Below are 21,152 nucleotides of genomic sequence, written 5' to 3'. Positions count from 1 at the left end.
TCTCTGCTCTAATAAATGGCTCCAACTGCAATAACGATGGCTGTCAGCATCCTGGGATGAACTGGCCGTCACCCGGTGATCAGCCCCACGTCCCTGCGCCCAATACAGCCATGACACTGCGGCTCACGGAGCGGGAGCTTGTGTCTTGTGCGAGTGTCTGCCCATGGATGGCGGAAGCGGCTGCGCAGCGGGAAACCAACCCAGCAGCCAGCAGCAGCGGCGAGAGAGCATTTCCCTGCACGGCTGATGTCCTCCTCCGTGCCTCGCTGGCAACGCTCGCCCAGTGAGAGATGGAGGCATCAATTTAATTTCAAATCCCCTGGAGCGACTCCCACAATGAAAAGTCTGCAGAAGGAGGTAAACTCTCTGCTATTGCCATTCGCAAGTAAATATTTTTTCCAGGCACAGCAGTGCTGCATTTATCTGAGAGACTGGCAGCATCTTCTTAGAGGCAGAGCAGACCGGACCACTGTTTCACAAGCTGAAGCTCTGATTTGGGGAGCTTTACCCTCCAGGGAACAGCTACAGGAGCCACCCTGCTGGCATTTCCAAAGCAGATCAATACACACGGCAACCTGACATCACGTACAGCTTCCTGCCCTTTAGGAGTATTTAAGCCTGTCATTCTTTGTACATTCTCCAGAAGGTGTGAAAAAGCCAAGTACATTTGTAAGTACTGATACAGTACAGACAAAGGACAAGGACTGATAGAGGGATGCTGTGTGTGCAGTCAAGTCACGGGGACACTTCTTGGACCAGTTTTGTTTCTGCATGGCATTGGCAACTGAGCAGGAGTATTCCTCTCCTGGAACATCATCTGATGGCTGTTGTTCAGAAGTCATGTCAAATCCTCTGTCCCCTCCCCACTGGCACCATTTGCCACCCACCCAGAGTCACAGCAGCGTCCCTGCGGTTGCATTTACTGCTTTACACCAAAAAGGCGTCTCCTTGCACACCGTCCAGCAGGCATAGCCTTACCCCTCCTTGCCAAACGAGGGAGAAGGCAGCATCTTTTCAGGTTCAAGTATTTTGCAGGATTTCAAACAATTACCTCTGCTACCCTCTCCACATATGTGCTCCAAATGACTCTGATAATGCAGTTTCACACCACAAATCTCCTGCCGCAGGGAGAGGGGCTGTGCCTGCCGTGGTGCTTTGTTCCTGCCACACACCGTTTCCTCCAGGGAATTCAGTTACAGCTGCACTTAGAGCTTGGCACAAAGGAAAAGGACTTTTTAAGTTTGCTCTGGGAGGAGAACAGTCACGCTGGTTAACCAAAACAGTTTCTTGCTTGGCCAAAATCCACATAAACAGGACTTGAATGCTTTGTCCTACTTTTCCTGCGGAGTCCTCTTGCTGCCGGACGCAGGCATGTTTGAGCATGTGGCAAAGGGAAGGCAGCAAGTGGCAAAGGAAGGCTGGTGGAGGCAGCAGTTGCCCTTTCGGGCCCAGAGGCTCAAACCTGGTGCCATTAATTTATCTACGAGAAATAGCAACCCACAAGTATAAAGGTGTGTTATTATTATTCACAACAGAGGGGAACGCAAGGCTGTTTGCTGGCTTCTTCCAGAGGAGCTGGCCAAAGCTGACCAGCGTGGATGGACACCTGACATCCATCAGTATCACGATGCCAAACTTCCACCCACAAAATCAGTAGTCTGACATGTACCAGAGGAGCCCCAACCTTTCTCCTCTCTATCGGTGCGGTGGATGAAGCATGGGATGATGATGTCACCTCTGCCAATCCATCCAATCCCACTTTCAAAACTCGTTGCTCGTGTTCTGCTGGACACCTCCCATTCTTGAAAGTCATTCAGAGAAACTTAGTTTTAGTACAGCTCCACCTGATCATCACAGTCTTGTATACATCTGAGTTTTGATGCATGGGACTATGTCACCTCCCTGGGGTGAGGAGACCGGGTTGAGCTCCAACGTTGCCTAAGAGCAGTGGTAAAGTAAAGTGCGAGCTCTGAACAAGGGGATCCCACACGTGGACTGGAGGTTTTTTGCCAGGTCTGGTAGATGACCAGCATTTCTGCAAGGAGGTTGGGGTGGGGAGGGACAAATGCCAGGCATGTAAGGTGTAGTCACCGGGGAACACCGCAAAGGAATGATTTCTTTTTGAGGCAAGCATCTAAACATCTGGAATTACAAGCTCTTCTTACCTAGCAAAAAGTAACCATGCTGACAGTTCTTACATTTCCAAACTCTTGCTTGATCCTTTACAAGATACAGGAAAGCAGAAAGGCCCAGCATCTCAGGCCTCTGATCAATACACCTAAACCTCACTTTCACTTTGATCTCACTCCAGGCCCTGGTTAGTTTTTGAAATGTAAATAGTACTTTTGAACACTTAATCTTCCCTTAAAGCCTGATTGAAGGGGGGAGATTCAGCTGCTCAAAGAGTAGAGGGCAACTAAGCTGGTCCCAGACCAGCAAGGTCTGGATGTTAACCTGCTGGCCCCTCTCCCCATCACCCAACCCATCCAGGGAGCCTAGCTGGTGTCGTGGGCAGGGTGGAAAGGACAGACCCCAGCAAGCTCCAGCTAACCCCAAAGTAGTCACTTGCTTTTTGGGCAACCACCAGCACCTCAGCGTCAGAGCGTGCACGGACGGAACGAAGCCAGCCAAGGACCTGACCCCAGGTACATCACTCCACAGCCACAGATCCCATCCCACCCAGGCTCGGGCATTTCTGACAACAGGAGGGACCAAAGACAGTCTCACCAGAGAACCAGAGATTGGTGTGGGAACCAATACAGGACAGCTGGGTGGGCAGGCACACCTAGTGAACTGACGGGTCTCTGCCCTGGTCCCCCTACACGGGCTGCTGTGCAGGCTGGAAAGCTCTTGCTTCTCCTGTACTGCCAGATACCAAATTTATTTATTTTCTGAAATAAGCAGCACTACCTTTGGAGAGTGCTGGGAATTCAACAGAGCTCCTGGGAAGAAATAGGAACCTTTCATTGTTCCAACATTTGCTGCAAATTCATTTAACCTCAGAGCAAAGTTACTAATATCCTTAATTAATCAGAGAGAGGACAGGGCATTTCCCCTGTCTCTAGTGGTCAGACAGCACAAAAGAGCCTGAACTTGGCTAAAGCTCCTTAGCTAAAAGCATGCAGTTTGATCAGGCCCCTGCTAGTCCCAAGGCACAGGGTGAGATGCACATCAGAAGGAAAGAACTTACCTGTGCACGGCTGGTTTTCATTTGGCACCAATTTACCCCAATTTCAGTTTGTACATCAGACCTAGTCATCTAGGTATCTTTGGAGGTTGACAGAGAAGAGCATGCAATAGGTAAAAGCTGATCTCATCCTGAGGCCATCAACCTTAGGAAAAAAGCCCCCTTAATTATGGCTAAAAAGACCTACTCCTCTTCAAGGAGAGTACCTAAATCAGCTCACATTTTGACAACAGGCAATGATGCATGGTCTGAGTGGAGAACGGCGCCTGCTTTAGCACATTAGTCTTGCTATAGGTTTCTAAACTCTGCAGCAGACTTCCAGCTTCTCCTCATCTACCTGTCTCCATAGACAGAGAGGTCCCATCCACCCACCCATCCATCCATCCATCTCCAGAAGTTCCTGATCAGTCCAGTGAAATATCAGCATTCCCTCCACCACTAAGAGGAAAAAATCCATTAGCAAACGGGAGGCTCCCAGACACATTTGCAAGAAGAGCCTAGATTAAATGAGCCACTTCAATGAGATAGGCAAGTTATAATCAGCATTGCTAATCTTCTCTGCAGTCTGAGTTATACACATTAACAATACAGTCCCTGAGAACCACTGCTGGGAGATTGCCTTACACATATTTCTGAAGCAATTTACACAAAGCCCTTCCCAATCGCTAACCCTCAGCCAGCACAGCAGCAACAACCCACAGACAGCAAAGCTTGCACAGGATTTATATAGCTTGGGAGGGGGAGGGTGGCCCAACGATTGGGCAGAGGGTTCAGGGAGGGGATTGGAAGATCCCAGTAATGCATTGATGCATGCTATGGGTTAGTAATGCAAAGCAAGAAGGTTTTCGAGACTGAAATCGAAAGCTTGCTGGTCTGTTCTCTGCTCCGAGCACGTCGGCGTCCGCGTGGTTGCAGGACAGGCAGCGCAGCTCCGAAGGGCTGTGCAAGGATCAGAAGGGCAAGCGAACGTGCTCGTCTCCGCAGCTGGGGCTACTCCTGTGCCGGGACCGAACCTCCCGCAGCTGCGGCTGGTGCTCGCCTGGGCAGGGGGGGTCAGGCAGCTGCTGGCAGGGCATCTGCTTGCTGAGAAATGCCAAAATTTCATCTGTTCGTGCCAGGGAAAGACAGAAAGAATGATAAATGGAGATCAGATAACGGGGGGCAAGAAACCTCACCAAAGATCGTAACGGTTTCTGGTGACATTTGAAGCTATTTTTTTCTGTTGGATCTGTGCAGTCTCTGCCCTTTTATGAGCATTCAGCTATGTTTGGACTATATTCTCAAAACTGTGAGGTTTTGTTTGTTTTCCTTACTGGAAACTAAGGACATGTCAGGTCTTGATGAAATCATCACTCTTCACTTAACGGACTGAAGTCCTTTATCCAAGTACAATCAAAGGGCAAGGCACAGACTGCTCTGACCTCTGGTTTCGGAGATCTCCAAGAAACATCAGCATTTCAGGCTGTCTGTATTGTTTATCATATCAGGAAGGAACGGAGGCCTAGCAACAATATCTATTTATCAGTCCACCTGTCAGACAAATAAAGCAGTCGTATTAATCATAATCATCCAAACCCTTATCTGAAGCACAATCTCGGACCATGCATGGCCGGTCTTGGCTGGCCTGGCGGTAGGAAAGCAGAAGGAAATGAAAACTTTGTTAGGTCAGAGGCTTGGGCCATCTCTTGGGATTGGTGATAACAATGTACGGCCCAGAGGAATTGCTCAGGAAACGGAAAAAAAGAAAAATGTCTCCTCGATTTAATCACAGTGAGGTTTTGGAAAGAAAGCTGCAATGGCTCCATAATCACCAACCAACGAATTGCACGGCATTGCCCACAGGCTTCTATCTTTTTTGGTACAACCCACCCATGAGGAACAGTGAAGTGGTCATTTAACTTGTTCCAGTGGGGACAACAGTGTCCCAGGATGCTCTGTTTTGGGACACCGCAACCGGAGACAGAGCTAAAGAGTACATACCAGAGGAAACACCGAGAGGCAGGGTTTGGGGGTACCAGGCTCTAAGCTGAACTGGAGGTCACCCCGCCACGCTGTGCTGACGTGCATCGGAGTGCCAGGTCTGCCCTCTAAGATGGAAATGACTGACAGCACAGTGATGGTTTTTAATGTGTTTACAGTCAATGTTGCAGGAGATGCTACAGCTCATTTCTGTTCAGGCACCTTGTGTGAATGATGAATGTTCTTTAATAGCTGCAATATTTAGTGTTTAATGTAAAATCACTTGCTCCTAATGCTTTGCACTTGCAAGGTTATGAAGCTCGATTTACGCCTGACTGCAGAGTTGACAAATCCACACCCCAGCCCAGGTAGCTGCACAGCAAAGATAGAAGTGGGGAAAGTCTTTTCCACCTCATCCCACCTTTTGCACCTTTTCACCAAGATCTTTCTTCTAAACAGCCCCCAAAGCAGCTGGGGTTGTATTAGTAATAGACTCCCTACACCTTCCCATGAACATCTTCTCACACGTGCTTCAGCATCAGCTGATGAAAACGGTCCCATCCAGAAAAATCACCCTGTGCAGCAAGAATCCCTCCACTGCTGACTTTCCATCCTTACCACAACCATGTTTTGTGCTTTTCCCATCCAGACCTCAAAGGAGCCGACAGAGGGAAAGGACCATGAAGGGAAGAAGGAGGCACCTGCCTAAATATCACAATATAGTCTAAGTTTGGGGACACTAAAGAGGAAAGGACCATCAGGGCTCCACGTCGACAGCCTGGTGCCCCGTGCGCTGGCCCAGGCTCTGTGCCAGGATGTGGAGCTCTGTAATTGCAACAAGCACGCTGTAATGCAGCTCATCTCTTGGAACAAGAACAAATATGATTTCTTGGAGGGATGGTTGCTTAAAATCCAGGGACTATCGTCAAGAGCACGGCAATCCACTCCTGTTACTGTCATTTATTTTGTGCTGCTGGTGGTTGCCTAGGGGGAAAAATAGGCAGAGATTTGAAAGACAGCGCTAATTTAATTTGCCAGTATGAATAAAGATAAGACTGTAAAGCATGTTAATGAAGCTACAGTATCACATAATTCACATGCAAGGGAAACACTGCCTTTCTCAGATCATGATTGTCTTTTCCACATTCAAAACTGATTAAAACAGGATGAGGGCATTTCATTACACGCCCTCCCATGAAAGGCAATGTTCTTCCAGGGACACTGGGGCACATTTAGAAAAAGCTGTAGGAGGAAAGATAGATGCCTATTGCCATGATCGCTTAAATGTACAGATTCAAGTGCATTCACCATATCAGCATACTTTACCTGTTCACACCTGTTTATCTTAGTTTTATGCCTCTCTGGGATTCTTTCTCTCTCCCTGTCTCCTTCGTTTGTCAATTAACAAAAGAAAATAGCCCAAATTATGTTAAAAAAAAAAGTACTACAACCCCCAGGGAGCGAATTATGTGCCTAGAAGAAGGTGAAAGATTTTCTTCTCAGTTAAGCAAATTAGAATTTAGAAAAATCAAAATTCTCGGCAGCAGATAAAAGCCTTTGCTGGCTCCCTGGAGCACCCATGAGGGTTCCCAGCCATGAGTTTTCACCAGGTCCTGGCTTCATAAAGCAGGTATGGTTCCTTCTCTGTCTGTAAAGAGAAGATGACTCTGATCCCTACAGATACGAAGGCTTGTTCTTCTCACTGACATCAGTGGGGAATCAATTCCCACCCCTGTAAGAGCATAGCAAGCCAATGTCTGTAACTCAGAAAGAAAAAAGCATATTATTATTAAAATTAATTACCTATCAAGACCCCTTAATCTTGATTTAACTGCATGAGAAAGATGGGTTTGTTGCTCTAGCCAATGGGGTGGAGGAGAATTTAAGGGAATTTTAGGAAAGGAGTAAAAGCACTTTCAGGGATGTGAAGGAAAGGATCATCAAGGGGTGTGGGAGCATCCTCCATGACTTCCTGGCTTGGAAGCCCGGGTGCGCGCCCTGCAGTGGAAGTTAGGCAAGCTCAGTTTTAAAACACTTTGCTGCTGTTGTGCAGTATTGCCTGCACAATGACTCAACCCCAGAGGGATGTTACAACATGAGTCACGCGCCCCGTGCTTCCTCGGGCACGCAGACGTCTGTTTTGTGCCTCTCTCAGGTTTCCCTTAATTGCCAAAATTGCCCAGATTGAAAGCGCTCTTTGGGATAGGAAATTACAGCACAAACAACACATATCTGTGCCCTTTCACTTTAAAAAATGCAAAAATAATAGCCTGCTTTCATCATCTGTCTGATCTGATCCCAGCAAGCTTTAGGAAAAGCACTGGGGAGAGGTCTGAGCCCCACTGCTCAGCAGCACCATGCTCTGCTGCCAGCAGGACACAAGGACACGGCACGTGGCCCAGATGGAGCGTGGGTTTAGAGGAGAGGGAGACAGAAAATCACCCATGCTTTAATTTAGCCACGACTACTATGGACCCGCAAAATCTTTTTTAAAAAAAAATGGTTTTAAGGACTGCAGGACTAGGCTCAACACATCGATGGCCTCCACAGGACCTTGAAGTGTTCCAGACAATTGGGCAAGGAGGTTGGCCATCCCTGTAGCCCTGGGACAAGACTCAGTTGCTACATCTATTCCCCTTACAAAGATCTTCCCCTTGGGCCACCGCAGCGAGGCCAGCATGGTTACGGCTGTTTGGTGCCTACCTGGAGCTGTCACCACGTCACGGTGGCTCCTGTCACCTGCCTTGTTTCAGGGTGAAGGTGGAGTGTGGCCAACACGTAGGTGTGGGCACAGCCGGGGAGCTACAAGCCGCTACTCACACCCTGATTAAGGACTCCAGCACCGGTGGAGAGCAGAATTACAGGCTCTTGGCCATTAAGGCCTTGTGTTTCAGATCAGGCTCCCAAAATCCCTGGGCAAGGCTAGGAAAGAGGAGGGGTGATAAAGCAAAGTGCTATTTATTGAGTGTGTCATACATTTATCCCAGCTTTTTTTTTTTTCAAGCAGCTTTTGGAAATCTCATCTCTAAGGATTTATTTTTTTCCTCTGCCTCAGCTCCCTTTGCCACTCTCCCTCCTTTTTCTTTCTGTATAGCAGTATCTCTTGCGCCTTCCTCCATCTAGTAAAGGGCTATGAATCCAGGAAATTCATGAACTCCTAGAAAGTTATAGCTCTTTAAAAAGTATTCATTTGCAATGTGAAAAATGGTTTGATGTATATCTAAACCTAGGTGACTTTATGGAGCCATTACGGTGCAGGTTTGAATTGTAACGCAATATATCTGTCTGTAATTACTTGGTCTTAACTGTTGCTCAAACCTTCTGTTTTACACAGAAAAAGTACAAGCAACAAAACCACTCTTGCTTTGCCATGTGTCTCCAGGGATAAACCTGTGCTGGGGAGTCAGGCCAAGTGGGAGAGACGTGGTAGGGTTAATTGACTGAAATCAAGTAAAATGGGTCCAGTTTTACACCACAGAGGAAGAGCTGGACTTCAGAAAACCATAAATTATTTGAAACAATAAATATCGTCTGCTCTCTGCATTTCTTTTGGTTTCTAAACCACATCCATACAAGAAAGCTTTGCGTTTGCTCGGGGTTTTTTTCTTCCTTTTAATGAGAGAAGAAATTCTCCTGTAATCACATGCCTTCAGGAGCAAGGGCTTTATGATATGAGACTTGAAAAACAATTGTGATATAACAGTCAGCAGCTGGTTTCTCCAAGCCTTATAGCTTGGAGTTTCACATACATCTCTTCCAAATAGGTGCAGACCTGGCACAGACCATCACCAGAACTACTTAACGTTTAACACTTGGTTTTCTCCAGGATAAAATATCAGTTCCACAGCAAAGAGGATCCTCAGAATTCCTTCAGAATTTGCCTGAACCATTGTTTGCTTTCTTTGCAAAGAAAGCTCTATGCTTTTCTCTATGTTCTTCCAAAAATGTTTGTTTTTCTTGTAAATGATGACTTCTGCCTTCACCTAATACATGATACTAATGCCTTGCTCCACTGCGCGCCAGCACACTGGACAGCTGGGGAAACTGAGGCAGTCGCTGTGAACATAACAGCAATGCAAAATATACTGCATTTTCCACATGTGCTCCTGCCAAGAACTTATGAAGAGCATTTCACCCAGCTTCCTGAAAATGTGGAGGTAATTACAGATCCTCAGCACTTCTGATTCCAGGCCAAATATTTGATAAAATAAAAAATACATCTGTCACTATTTTGGCAGAGCTCTCACTTCCTAGCAGAAAATTTATCTTCAACTTTGACTAAAAATTTTTTCTTTTCTATTTTTAAAAAAAAAAAAAAGGGCTCTTTCTCCATTGATCTTCTCATCCTCAGAATTCTAGCATTCATCTGAAAAATTCATTTTGGCAGGTATTTTTCCAGAGTCCCTCTCTATTTACCTGCTGTGAAGGGAATGAAAGGCAATGTTTGCATGGTCCTGGCCAGATCCCCCAACCCACGCAGCCCCTGCAGAAGTGATGCCTTTCATCTCTCCTTTCTTCAGGTCAGCAGATCCCTATAGCTACAGGTGAACTGGGAAAAAAGGGAAGTTCTCAAAAAATAGACATATTTAGTAGACCAGCTGACCTCTCTTACAGCCAGTTCTTGGTGAATATTTGCTCTCTACCTACCACAAATCTTTTATTTTGAAGAATCTCATGGAGTTTTAGGTGGCCATGCCCTGATCTCTTCTTCCTCAGCCTGTTTAGCACTATCCCTTCCACCACCTTTCCTGCAGGTCTGTCTTGTCCAGACCTGAACACGGGAAGATCATTTGCTGCCAATGGTGCTGCCATTCCCGACGCTCCTCGCGGATGAGGACTTCAGCCAGCTCTTGTGCTGCTGGAGGAGGCGGCGGTTTGGCCCCTGTTTTGCTGTAACTCCAAGCAAACGTTTTCCCTGACTTTTTGCCAGTGTAAAGAAAAGCTTTAGGCATGAGCAAACAGACTGCAGCACCAGTTACTTCAAAAGCGTGAGTTTTCTTTTCCCTTTCCTTCCGTTTTGATCGTTTAGTTTGTGACACAGTCTGTTTGTCCAAGTCAAAACTCCCTTTGAATCCTGGCCACAAAAACCACCAGCAAACAAAATGAGTGGTTCAGCGGAGTGTTCATAGTGTCTGGAAAGAAACTTCACCACAGAAATGAGGATAGTCGTAAAAGACGGCTCCGGCTGACATTTGCGATGCGACGTGATGCTCCACAACTGAATAACTACAGCAGGCGGAAGCTTAAAACAAGATAGCTTCAGGATAAGTGACTCAATTCATGCCGTAATGCAAAGAGTCTGAAGCTTCATATCTATAACTCACAACATGTAAAAGGAGAAAATATATTTATTACTCTTTTTCCAGCTGCTCTCTCAGATTGATGCTGGGACTTATTGGAGAAATCTCTCTTCTCAGCCTCAGCCTTCATCAACCGCCCAATCTCAACCTGTCAGGCCAACATTATCTTTGTTCATTTGTGGAACAATTCTGCAGAGTTATTAAGAAGGAGTCTTGCCGTGTTAATGCTTTTGCGCTTTGAGGCAGTAATCTGGAGTCACTGGAAAGTACAACAGATAGACAAAGCCCTTGATGCATGAACACAAACAAGAGCTGCAAAGGAGCCAACACGAATACTTTAGCTCCTTTTTGTTTTAAATGTACCAATTCTGTTTCTCCAGGAAATAATTTATAAAGTATGTTACTCTGAGAAGGTTCATCAAAAATACCATCTAGCCATTCATCTATCTATTGAGAAGCCCAACTATTTTACTATTGTAAAATTAAATTTTGGATAAATGAACAAAAGTTAATTTTGTAAGGAATGAGGAATACTGGAATGCCACAAACTTCCCTCCTCATCAGTAATGTTTCAGCATGTTTTACAGGCATTTGGTCAGACAGTCTCTGTCACAGCAAGACTGATCAGGAAGAAATTAGCTTTGCATTGAACATTGCTGGCCCCACGGCAGATGGGTTTCTTACAGAGTAGGGGACTCTGTCCTGGCATCAATGTGCCAAAGTCTAGCTCTTCAACTCTAGACAAAATCAACTAAATTAGGTGAATAAATCAACTTCTCTGCCCCTGCCTCAGTCGAGATACCTACTGAATCCCTGAATTCATACACTAACATCAGTGGCAGTTTCGTAGGGCAGGTTTTACCGTGGTAGAGTAGCTCAACAGCCCAGCTAGCATGTGATCCAGAAAAGCAGTGCTGAAGGTCACTCAGGTGCTTGAGAGGGGATAACTGTGACAAGCTCTGCAGGATGACACTTGGGTGATCTCCAAATATGTAGGACCAGTTTCAGGCTGTCTCTGCTAACGGAACCGATGTGTCCAAAGATGAAAGGAAAAGAGACCTAAGCAGGTCAGGAACTGCACCCTGCTCCACCAGGACAACAGCCCTGAGCCTCAGCATCTCCCTGGGAAATGAGAGGGATAATACTTCTGTTTCTCCAACTTTCTCCTCTGTTGTTTAGTTGCACGATGAGCTCTGACCTCAAATGAGAGGCAGGAGTGATCAGTTCTTGATCTGGTATGTCCCAAAACTGGCTGTCAGTTATGCAGCTGAGCTTAGGCTGAAGCTACACTAAGCCAATGAAGGTTTCCAGAGCCTTTGGTCACCCTAAGTAGCGCCCACTTCTAGGACTGACTCCAGATCACCGCTGTCCCCAGAGCGGCTCTGATGCCCCTGCCCTCCTCAGCTTTGGATTTCTCACTGCAATAGGATGAGGGCCAAGAGGGGTGGTCGGGGGCTGGACTGCCAAGGCCCCATTAAATTAAACACTCAACTGTAATCAATAAAAAATAGCAGCTGGATCTGTGCTAGTCTTAGGCACCCTGAAAAAACCCATCCTAACTGCACTGAAAAGCTTTTCAGGTCAGCACACAATGGGCTCTCAGATCCTGCGGTACTTCCACTTTAGCTCAGCTTTAGCAACAGCACCGTGCTTGCTTGGAAATGTTGATTTTTCTCGCAGAGATCACTGCATCTATCTCAGGATAAGCACTCACTTACGAGACATGTATAGGAAAGCTGTCCCCATATCTCAGTCTTTCTGTAGATTTCACAGCGTATAAAAGCCTCTTATTTCTTGTATTCATCACCAAGAACAGAAGCTTTGAATTCTTTGATTCCAGTAAACTACCATTTATTAGACACATTAAATGAAAGACAGTCAAAGGGAGAATGCAACAGAAAACTCCAGCGCTGGAAAGCCTGCTTCTACCTTGCTTTTCTCATCACTAGCACAAACAGCCTTTCAGCACATCAAAGGTAAGCACAGCTATATAATAAGGCACATTGCAGTCAATAAGATATGGGTGGATGTAAACGCAGCTAAATAGGGAGATGTGTATTTAGAGATAAGTTACATCTCTGAATTCAAATCCCCACTTATCGCCTCTGATAAGTTACTCATGCATTTAAAGTCAGGACATGGTGTGTATGTTTGCCTCTCTTCCCCAAGAGATGCATACACTTCATGATACTGAGTCAAAATTTTCAGTTCTTGTGAAAGCCTGTGACCGGAGCAGTTGTGGCAAGGTTGGCTGGCTCCAGGGGCACGGATCTGCGGAGCTACAACATCCCACAGGGCTTGAGGTGAAGAGGGAGGATTCAGTCAATGTTGACTGTAAAAACTCACAGCAGCTGCTGGCTGACACAGTAGAGGTGTATCATACATCACCAGGAGGTTTCTGGAGTCAAAAGGCCTCATCTTGGTATTGTCTATCACACGGCTTGACCTGCTGTGCAGACAGCCTGATGTGTGATGTCTCATGCTAGGTGAGATGCACCATCCAAGCCCTAGACCAAATAATGGTGAGAAGATGGAGGAACTGCAAAGAGTCCTGTTGAGGTTGATGCATAAACCACAGCGACATAAAAAGTGTTGGTTCTCTTGTGCTGGAGGATGAAAAGCAGATTGGAAGGAATCTCTCCCCACAGAGCTAAGAGCAGGTGCATGGGAACGATGTTATCTCTGCACCCTGCAGAGAACATCGAAGGATCACAGATTTCTGTGGAAAAGGAAGCGTTGACCCATTTGCTATAGTGAAATCACTGACAGGCACAATGCCCATGAAGTGTTCAGATGATTAAGAGCTAGTTTGAGGGTCAAGGCACTCTGAGATGGTTTTGTTGCTTTGAGAGGAGAAAAATCTGTGAAGTTCCTATGAGCTACCCTTGGAAAACAATGATGATTTGGTGGTGGATTTTGATCAGTGGAACTCTATGGCTTCTGGAACTTAACTCTGTCAACTCTGGAACTTAATCTGCTCACTTCAGGCTTTTAAAATTCAGATCACATTTATTTCTTTCCATTTTACCCTATTTTACAGGACAAGGTTTTTAAGCAGCTAGAATGTAAGAGTGGAAGTCACTGTCTGGGTGCCTTGCTGAGAGCAGGGGTGGAGAAATGCCCCTGGGGCTGTAGGGATAAGGAAGGCTACATTGCCTCAGAAAGGACTATGGCTGGTGGAGGTATTGATCGTTCGATATCAGAGCAAAGAGAACCCTAAACTGAGCAGGACTGAACAGAGCGAGCCCAGTGAATGCAGTCTGCTCCAGAGCTTCTGCACTTTCATACAAAAACTGTGGCTCCGGTTGCATCAGATAGTGCGGTGGCTTAGGTGGAGTGGTGATTCCCATGGTGATTCCCGTGATCACACCTTTCTTACAAGCCCATCATTCCTGGCTGATTTTCAAAAGCCATCTGACAAAACCCTATCTCCAGAGAGGCATTCTCTAATCCTCCCCAGCCTCCAACGGGCTGCCTTTGATAAGCAACAGATGTGCAATGTCTGTCTTCTAAATGGGCTGCTGTGATAAGAGGACCCAGCCTTGCTCAGATCCATGACATTAGGGGACCGGCATGGGCTCACCTATCTTGCTAAGGGCTGTTATCTGCTAATTCAGCACATGATAACTCACACCTAAAGGTATCCCTCCGTAATTACAGCCTGCTCTGATCCCCGAGGCTTCCGGACTAATAGGGTTGTGTTTATAGAATAAATTTCCATTTAATATTGTCCCTTTGACTCAATAAGAAAGAGCGAGGCTGCAAAGAGGACGGATAAATGCTGCTGGAGTCCCATCACAGACATTAACCACAAAGATAAAACTCTAACGATGCCGGGTTACTCTCCAACAACTTATTTCTCATTACAGATTTAGGGCTTCAAAAGCCCCAAAGGACTGATGAGCTAAAGTCCCTTCTTCAGGGGGATCCAAGGGGTGCATTCCCAAGGTCTTGACACCACAGTTGTCTCAATGACCAAAGAAGCTGGTGACTGGTGGCATGTGAACTATTCCTTTGCCATTGACGTTCCTAAGACCCCTGAAAAAGGGCAGAAGAGGGGCTTCTAAGTCACTTTGGAAAAAGTCTTTCTAAAGAAAATTAGGAACAAAGAAAATCAGAAAATTATAAGCTAAAATGTGATTTATAGCCATTTCCCTTCTGTGGAAAACATGGACAGGCTGCCATGGTATCCTACTGACCACCAGCCTACTGGGACCGCTGGCAGTCTCAGACAGACCTGTGTTCTGCAACAGAATGGGGATGTGTTTGAGAGATCTTTGCCACTTCCATGCTACTCCAGGTACTGTTTCTCCTGCTGCCACTGTGGACGCCTCCTCTGTCTTGGCAACTTACTGCATGGAAATACGTCAACCAGCCCCTTGTTGGCATTCACCTCCCATGTGGCTGGGACTGACCTACGTGTCTCCATTCAGGAGATGAGAAGGGGATGCACTCTCCACCTAGAAGCATGGTCTTCACTCTCCTATCTAGGGACCAGGTCCAGCCTCCATTTTCAAGGCAAATATCAGTCTAGACATCCCTGAATCCTCCCCCATCTATTTTCACTGACGTCTGTCAGGCTGGAAGACATTAATCATGTCATTAAATTAGCATGTCCAGAACCAGTAGAACAAAACAACCAAAAAAACCCCTCTTCTCTCCCAGTAAAGGTTTCTGACCTGGAGAGTTCTCCAGTAATAAGGCAAGAGCAAAAGCTTCCTGAGCAATTCGGTCTTTGAAGCTGGCTAATAAATCTTTTCGGCTGATCTCTGCTGTGAGCAGTGAAAGCTGTCAGAGGTTCAGAGGCAGGATTCTTTGTGCGTCCCCGTGAAAGTGCTTCTGAACAGTGCACGCTGCTCTTCGCCGCTCAGCGATGGATGCTCCTTTGAAGGTGAAACCTCGTTTAAATTAGAAGCAGCCCCAGCCGCCACGGTTTCTTTGTCTTGTTTTGTTTGTTTCATCTGCAGAGAGCAGGAAAGGAAGGGCAGCCGGGGCACGTGAGAGTGTTGGGATTTTCCCACTCTTTCTCATGAAAGCCCCGTCTGTGCAAAGCAGCAACGTTTCACGTTCAAAGGGGCAAAGGCCAAGGAGGTAACAACAACTGTCGTTAAAAAAATGAAGCATCACAGAACTCCTTTGTCAAACAGTACCCATCCGTCCGGCTCTCAGAGGCACTAGGTTTCCTTGGAAACTACAGAAATGCCAACAGGCAGCGGGACTGATGTATCAGGCACATGTTTGGCCATTCCACAGCTTTTGGTAGTCAGTCAGATCCATCAGATGACTGCATTGCAACCACAAGGGTCATGCTGGCTTTAGGGGTGTTAGGGCTTGCTGAGAACTTTAGGATGTCTCTCTTCTACCAGGACTGCAAGACCAGCTCTCCAGCAATTGGAACGAGGCTGTGTAAGACACGGACCTGTGCTGGTGAAGAGTGTGAGCACACCACACCTCAGAGAGTGTGGCTCACGTGGCTGAGCTGTTGCAATGCTGGGCTAAATGCACCCGAGGCTGGTGTTGGGGTGGGCTGATGTACATCAAGGATCAGGAGGGTTCAGCAAATGTCCTCTGGAGTGGGAGGCTCCCATGCTGGGAACCCAGCCTGACATGTGGAGCTTTGGGTTTCTTTTCTGCCACCCATTCACTGTCTGATCATGGTAAAGCTTTCAGGGCTGCAGTTTTAATCCTGGGGGCTAGACCAAAAAGCATTTCTGAGCTGCTTTAGTGACCTGCAGGGCTCTTGGGACAGGCTAAGCTTCCAACCCATTGGCAATTTGGACAGTCTGACTCTGCACCACCTCCCGGGAGGAGGCCACCACCGAGGTAACCATGCTTTGAAGAGACCCACTGTGCTCAGAAACTCAGCTGGGACCTACTGCACAGAGAGCTCCCATGCCAGAGGCTTTTAGCCTTGCAGAGAAAGCAAGTGAGGGCAACCAGAGAGACAGCGACCTGCCCCATCCCCACAGAGACCAGGGCAGAGCGGTGACGGGAATCCGGATGCCTGAGACCCCTAAGCCTCATCATCTGCTCAGCATCTTTCTTTGGCAAAGACAGTGATGATAACAACAGTACTCATATTAATTCTGTCACTGTTACTACGCTGACTTAACCCCTCTGTCACTTGTACCTATTTAAGTTGCAAAAAAACCAATCAGCGCTGCAGGTTGAGCTCCGGGGAGGACTCCAGCCACGCTCCCAGCGCAGCGTTTCCAGCCGTACAACGGAACAGCAGATGCGTACCACCCCTTTGCCCATTGTGGGGCTGAGCGTACACACACGCCGCACGATGGGAATCTCATCTTGACTGAAGCCTCCGGGAACAGCAGTAATGTGAATAATAACAATAACTTTTAGTCAGGTTTTTAATGGTAAAGCAAGCCTCTCTCCCTCTGAAGGATCATTTAAACGTTCCCTTGCTCTTTATCTTTTGCTTCCTTTAAACTGTGATTGAATTTAGGACTAATGAAAATGTGAGTCTGAGAGCATTTACTGGAAGCCAGCTGCTCTTGCTTTTTCATCTCTCTCTCTCTGCTGGCCCGTCTCATGATCTACCTCTTCTGTGTCCACCCAGTGAAAGTGAACAAACACGTTTCTCTAGGGGATGCTGGTGTACAATCAGGGTTTGAGCAGGTTTGGGTCATTCATCTTCATGTGGACAACAAGGTCACAAAGTGGGCACTGCTCGCTTATTTTCCTTCCTAAAATCTTTTCTCAACAGCGAGTGGCATCTTAATAAAATGGAAGCTTTCCTTTCTGCCTTTTTCAGAGGGAAAAAGAAAGGGTTGTTGGAAAAATCAAAGCCTGAATGTGTTTTGCTTTTTCTGCACCAGGCAATCAGCTTTTGGCTCTTTTTGTTTGAGGATGGAAACCGAGACTAAACAGAGCTCAAACCTCTAATTCTGGTTTGGATTGCTACACACTCAAAAAGCTGGTCAAACATGGGGAAAATATTGACACACTTTTTCACAATGGAGGAGAAATGTCTACCTTGGCAATCTGTCAGAAATTCATTGTTATAAAAGCTCCTTCATGACGGTACCGGCAGGCTAACCTGAGTTGGTTGATGGATCTTGTTCTATTGCCCTTTATGATCTCTTCCCTTTGATAACACAGGAGAGAAGTGTCAGGATCTTAACAGAGGGCTCAAAGGTGTGCAGTCCCACCACGTGCCCCAGGAATACAAGCCATCCCAGCTGGTGCTAACACAGGCAATAGAAACCTTTCCCCTTCGCATCTGGGCAAGACACAAGTTAATAGTTCTTGCAAATGTTGCTCCCTTTGGCACAGGAGACCCGAGCACAGGTCTGGCAGCTTCCCCAAACGTGTCCACCTGCCCTCAGCAGCCACGTGGTGTTCAGAGTGACCGATGTCCACTGCACCTGAACTGCTGCTAACATCATCCTCTGCGCTGGGCTGTGTCATTGAGGAGACACGCTGCTATTTCACCTCCCTTCTGCAAACATTAACCGACTGAAGACAGAAGAGCCTCTTACAATCATAAAATAATATAGATGGGCACCTTCAGTTTTCATCTAACCTTTTCATTTTCTGCCCTTTCTTTCATGCACACTACTTCTTTAAAAAAAAAAAAGTGGTGTGGAAAACTTCTAGACTAGAAGGTCAGATCACAATGAAGGCCCCAAGAAATTTCCTGTCGTGCTGTTTATCTTGCCCATACTGGAGCTAACAAGTTTGACAACAAGTTTGGCTACTGGCTTCTGTGGGAGCAGAATCCGGACAACCATGGCACATCTTTTTGGTCTGGGTTTGTCCTCCAAGGACAGGCGGAGCAGAAGTCATGCCACCATATCCATTAAATACAGAATAGATGGCGAGAAGAAGGAACCAAGGGCATAACCACAGGAATGACTTTGCTGTAGGCGCAAGGACCGGGGTGCTGGAAGGGACAGGAGGTGCAGGAGGGCAGCGCTATCCCTTTGGCCTGGAGCAAGAGTTAGCATTTACAGAGCAGAGTCTGTTCTGGGAACAGGAGTGAACTGCTCAGGGAGGGACTTGCCTGGGCAAAATTCATCCCTTCTCTCTCGCTCTTTTCTTTTTGTTTTGTTTTGGAAACACCAGGTACATGGGAGGGGGGAGTGAAGGGACTGGAGTTAAGAAAAAGAAGAGTAATGCCATATCCTGATAAAATAAACTTGACACACAATCAGAACACAGGTTATAGGAAAGGGGAGTCCCTTTTTAATAATATGAAAAAAGACCTATATTGTGAATCAGCATTAGAAAGAGCTAGAGCAATTAGAATTTCAGGATGCCACATAACAGGCTCACAGTAAAATAGGAATGTAATGTGCCAGGTCTTTTTATTAAAGACAAATTGTCAAATAGCTTGTGATGGAAACCTGCCCTGCCTGAGATGATCAGAGAGGCGACGGTGAAGTACCTGCTGCTCTGCTGTGAGAGACTGACATTAAAGCAGATGGGAACAGGAATAGTTTGTGGCTCTGCTCGCAAAGAGCTCTGAGAGGTTGTGCTTTTTCCTCCCTTCTGTGCATTCAGTAAATGAAGAAGCTATTTGAAGGCAGACATGGAGGCTGAAGTCCCCGTCTGCTCTCTCACCAGGGCTCACTGTCCCTGTTTTTAAGTGTCACCGAGTTTCAGAGTGGTGGGGTGTCTTTCCCAGATTCACCAGCTAAGACCCAGCCTCCTTCGTCCCGTTGGCTGACGGGCCAGCCCTGGGCAGACCCAGCACGGCATGGAGAAAGGCAACGAGGCCAAGGGAGCGCTGAGTTTGCTTCATGCACAGCAGCCCCAGCTCCTTCTTCCCATGTCTGGATCCATCCCCCAAACAACGCTGCCCACCACCCTGTCCAGAGACCCTCCAAGACCGTGGGAGGTGTGTGTGTTCTTGCTCCTGCAGGCTGATTTCTGATCCTACCTACAGAACAGATGGGCTGTGGGAGATGGACAAACCCTGGCTTCGTTAGCATGAAGTTCAGAGCCAAGCCCCGGGGCAACAGGGGAGCTTTGTGCTCCAGCCTTGCTTGCAGGCTGCAGGAGCGTGGGAAGGCAAGGAAATGGTGAATATGCTCCCTCGCGGCAGCTCTTGCGTATGCAGCACATCCATCCTTGAGCAGGCTTTGGAGGCAAGAATATGTAAGGGCTGCAAAGTCCCATCCTGCAAGGCAATGTTCAGAGGAAATCTATCCGTCTGCCTATCTAATTATATTGATGTAATTAGGCAGCTCCCTCAGCACTAGTGCAGATTTCAGTTTTACATAACATCAGCACCTGGCGGGTTTTGCTTAGCCACCTCCAAAAGAATAATCATTACCACCTTATTTGTGTGGTGGGATTTACGTGCCCCAGCTGGGATCAGTGTCCCGTTGCACAAGGCTCGGCGCACCCTGGGAGAGGTGTCCATGCCCTAAAGCTTAGATGGATAAATGCGGTTGTTTTCTCAGATTCACCAAGAATCTCTGTGTATATGGAGCCCGGCACAGGACTGCTAAAATCAATTACCCCAAACACAATAAAGCCAAAATCTGAGCCCTTGGTAGCTGGATTTTGAGCCAGGCTCTGCCAGTGAGTCTTCAGCCTTCAAAATGGACTTGGAGAACCAGGTTATCAGGGTGAGATGCACTGTGCACCTCCCCAGACCGGTGCCGAAACTCCGGCGGGGGCTCTGCGGTTTGCGCGGTGCCGGTGGCAACTCCCTGCCTGGGTCTGCAGCCACAGCTCCGCTCCTCTCAGCCAAGGTGAAATTAAAATAGACAGAAACAATTACTGCAGGGAAAGTGGAAAAGTTAATAGGGGCCTTGAGCATGCTTGTGAGACGTTCGTAGGGTTGTTTGGGTTGGTTTTTTTTTTTTTTTTTTACCCTTCAGGTCTCAGAAAATAGCTCCAAAGGCAGAAAGATTTTTTTAGAAAGACTTTCGCAAACGTGCATGAAAGAGCCTAGGAATGCTGTAATGATCAAATAGGGATTTTATTCCCCATAGTTTATCTCCTACAATCATGAGAAACCTGTAGCGGAGGAAAAGGAGAATCTGGATGCCTTTTTTATAAAATGAAATGTTAGAAAAGCAAAGCTGCCTTGGAGAAAGGGGGAAATTTGATACATGTCTTTGTTTGGTCTCGCAGGAATCCATACAGAGATGTCTAAGGCCCATGGAAAAACCTCTTTTTGGCATCACTGGGCGTTGGATCAGGCCCATGTGTGGCAGGAGCTCCCATGCACACAGATGCACTTCAGCTCCCGCACGGAGCAGCCTTCCTTTCCTATGCAGTAAGCAAATGGGCGGATGAATTGGGACCTAAAGCCTTTTTGTGATCAGTCTAAACAGGAATCACCTTTACTGATGAGCTCCTGCATGAACACTTCCAGACATGGGCTTTGGCCAGAGACCAGCTCCTTCAGGGACACCACATCGACATGCCCACACTGATGCATTCGCTGGCCATGAATATTCTCCCGCTCCAGCAGCGGTTGCCCAAAGGGTTGTTCTCCCCTTCACCTTTTCAAATCGGACCTCAGAGTCTAATGCACCCAGCTCGATAGCTTTTGCAAAACACACACACACACAACAAGAAAAAAACTTGGGCTTTTTAATTTGCTGCTCCCACAAGTCAGAAAGATGGATGGTTAGTCGCCTAGATGATGGTTTCTAGATATCCCTGTCTTGTCGCTTAATCATACACTATATCAAGCAAACAGTCCACATTCTTAATACGACAGTGGCGAT

Source organism: Balearica regulorum, chromosome 22 (genome assembly GCF_011004875.1).
Source record: "Balearica regulorum gibbericeps isolate bBalReg1 chromosome 22, bBalReg1.pri, whole genome shotgun sequence".
NCBI lineage: Eukaryota > Metazoa > Chordata > Aves > Gruiformes > Gruidae > Balearica > Balearica regulorum.
The sequence above is the reverse complement of the archived record's forward strand: the minus strand, read 5'-3'. Positions refer to the sequence as shown.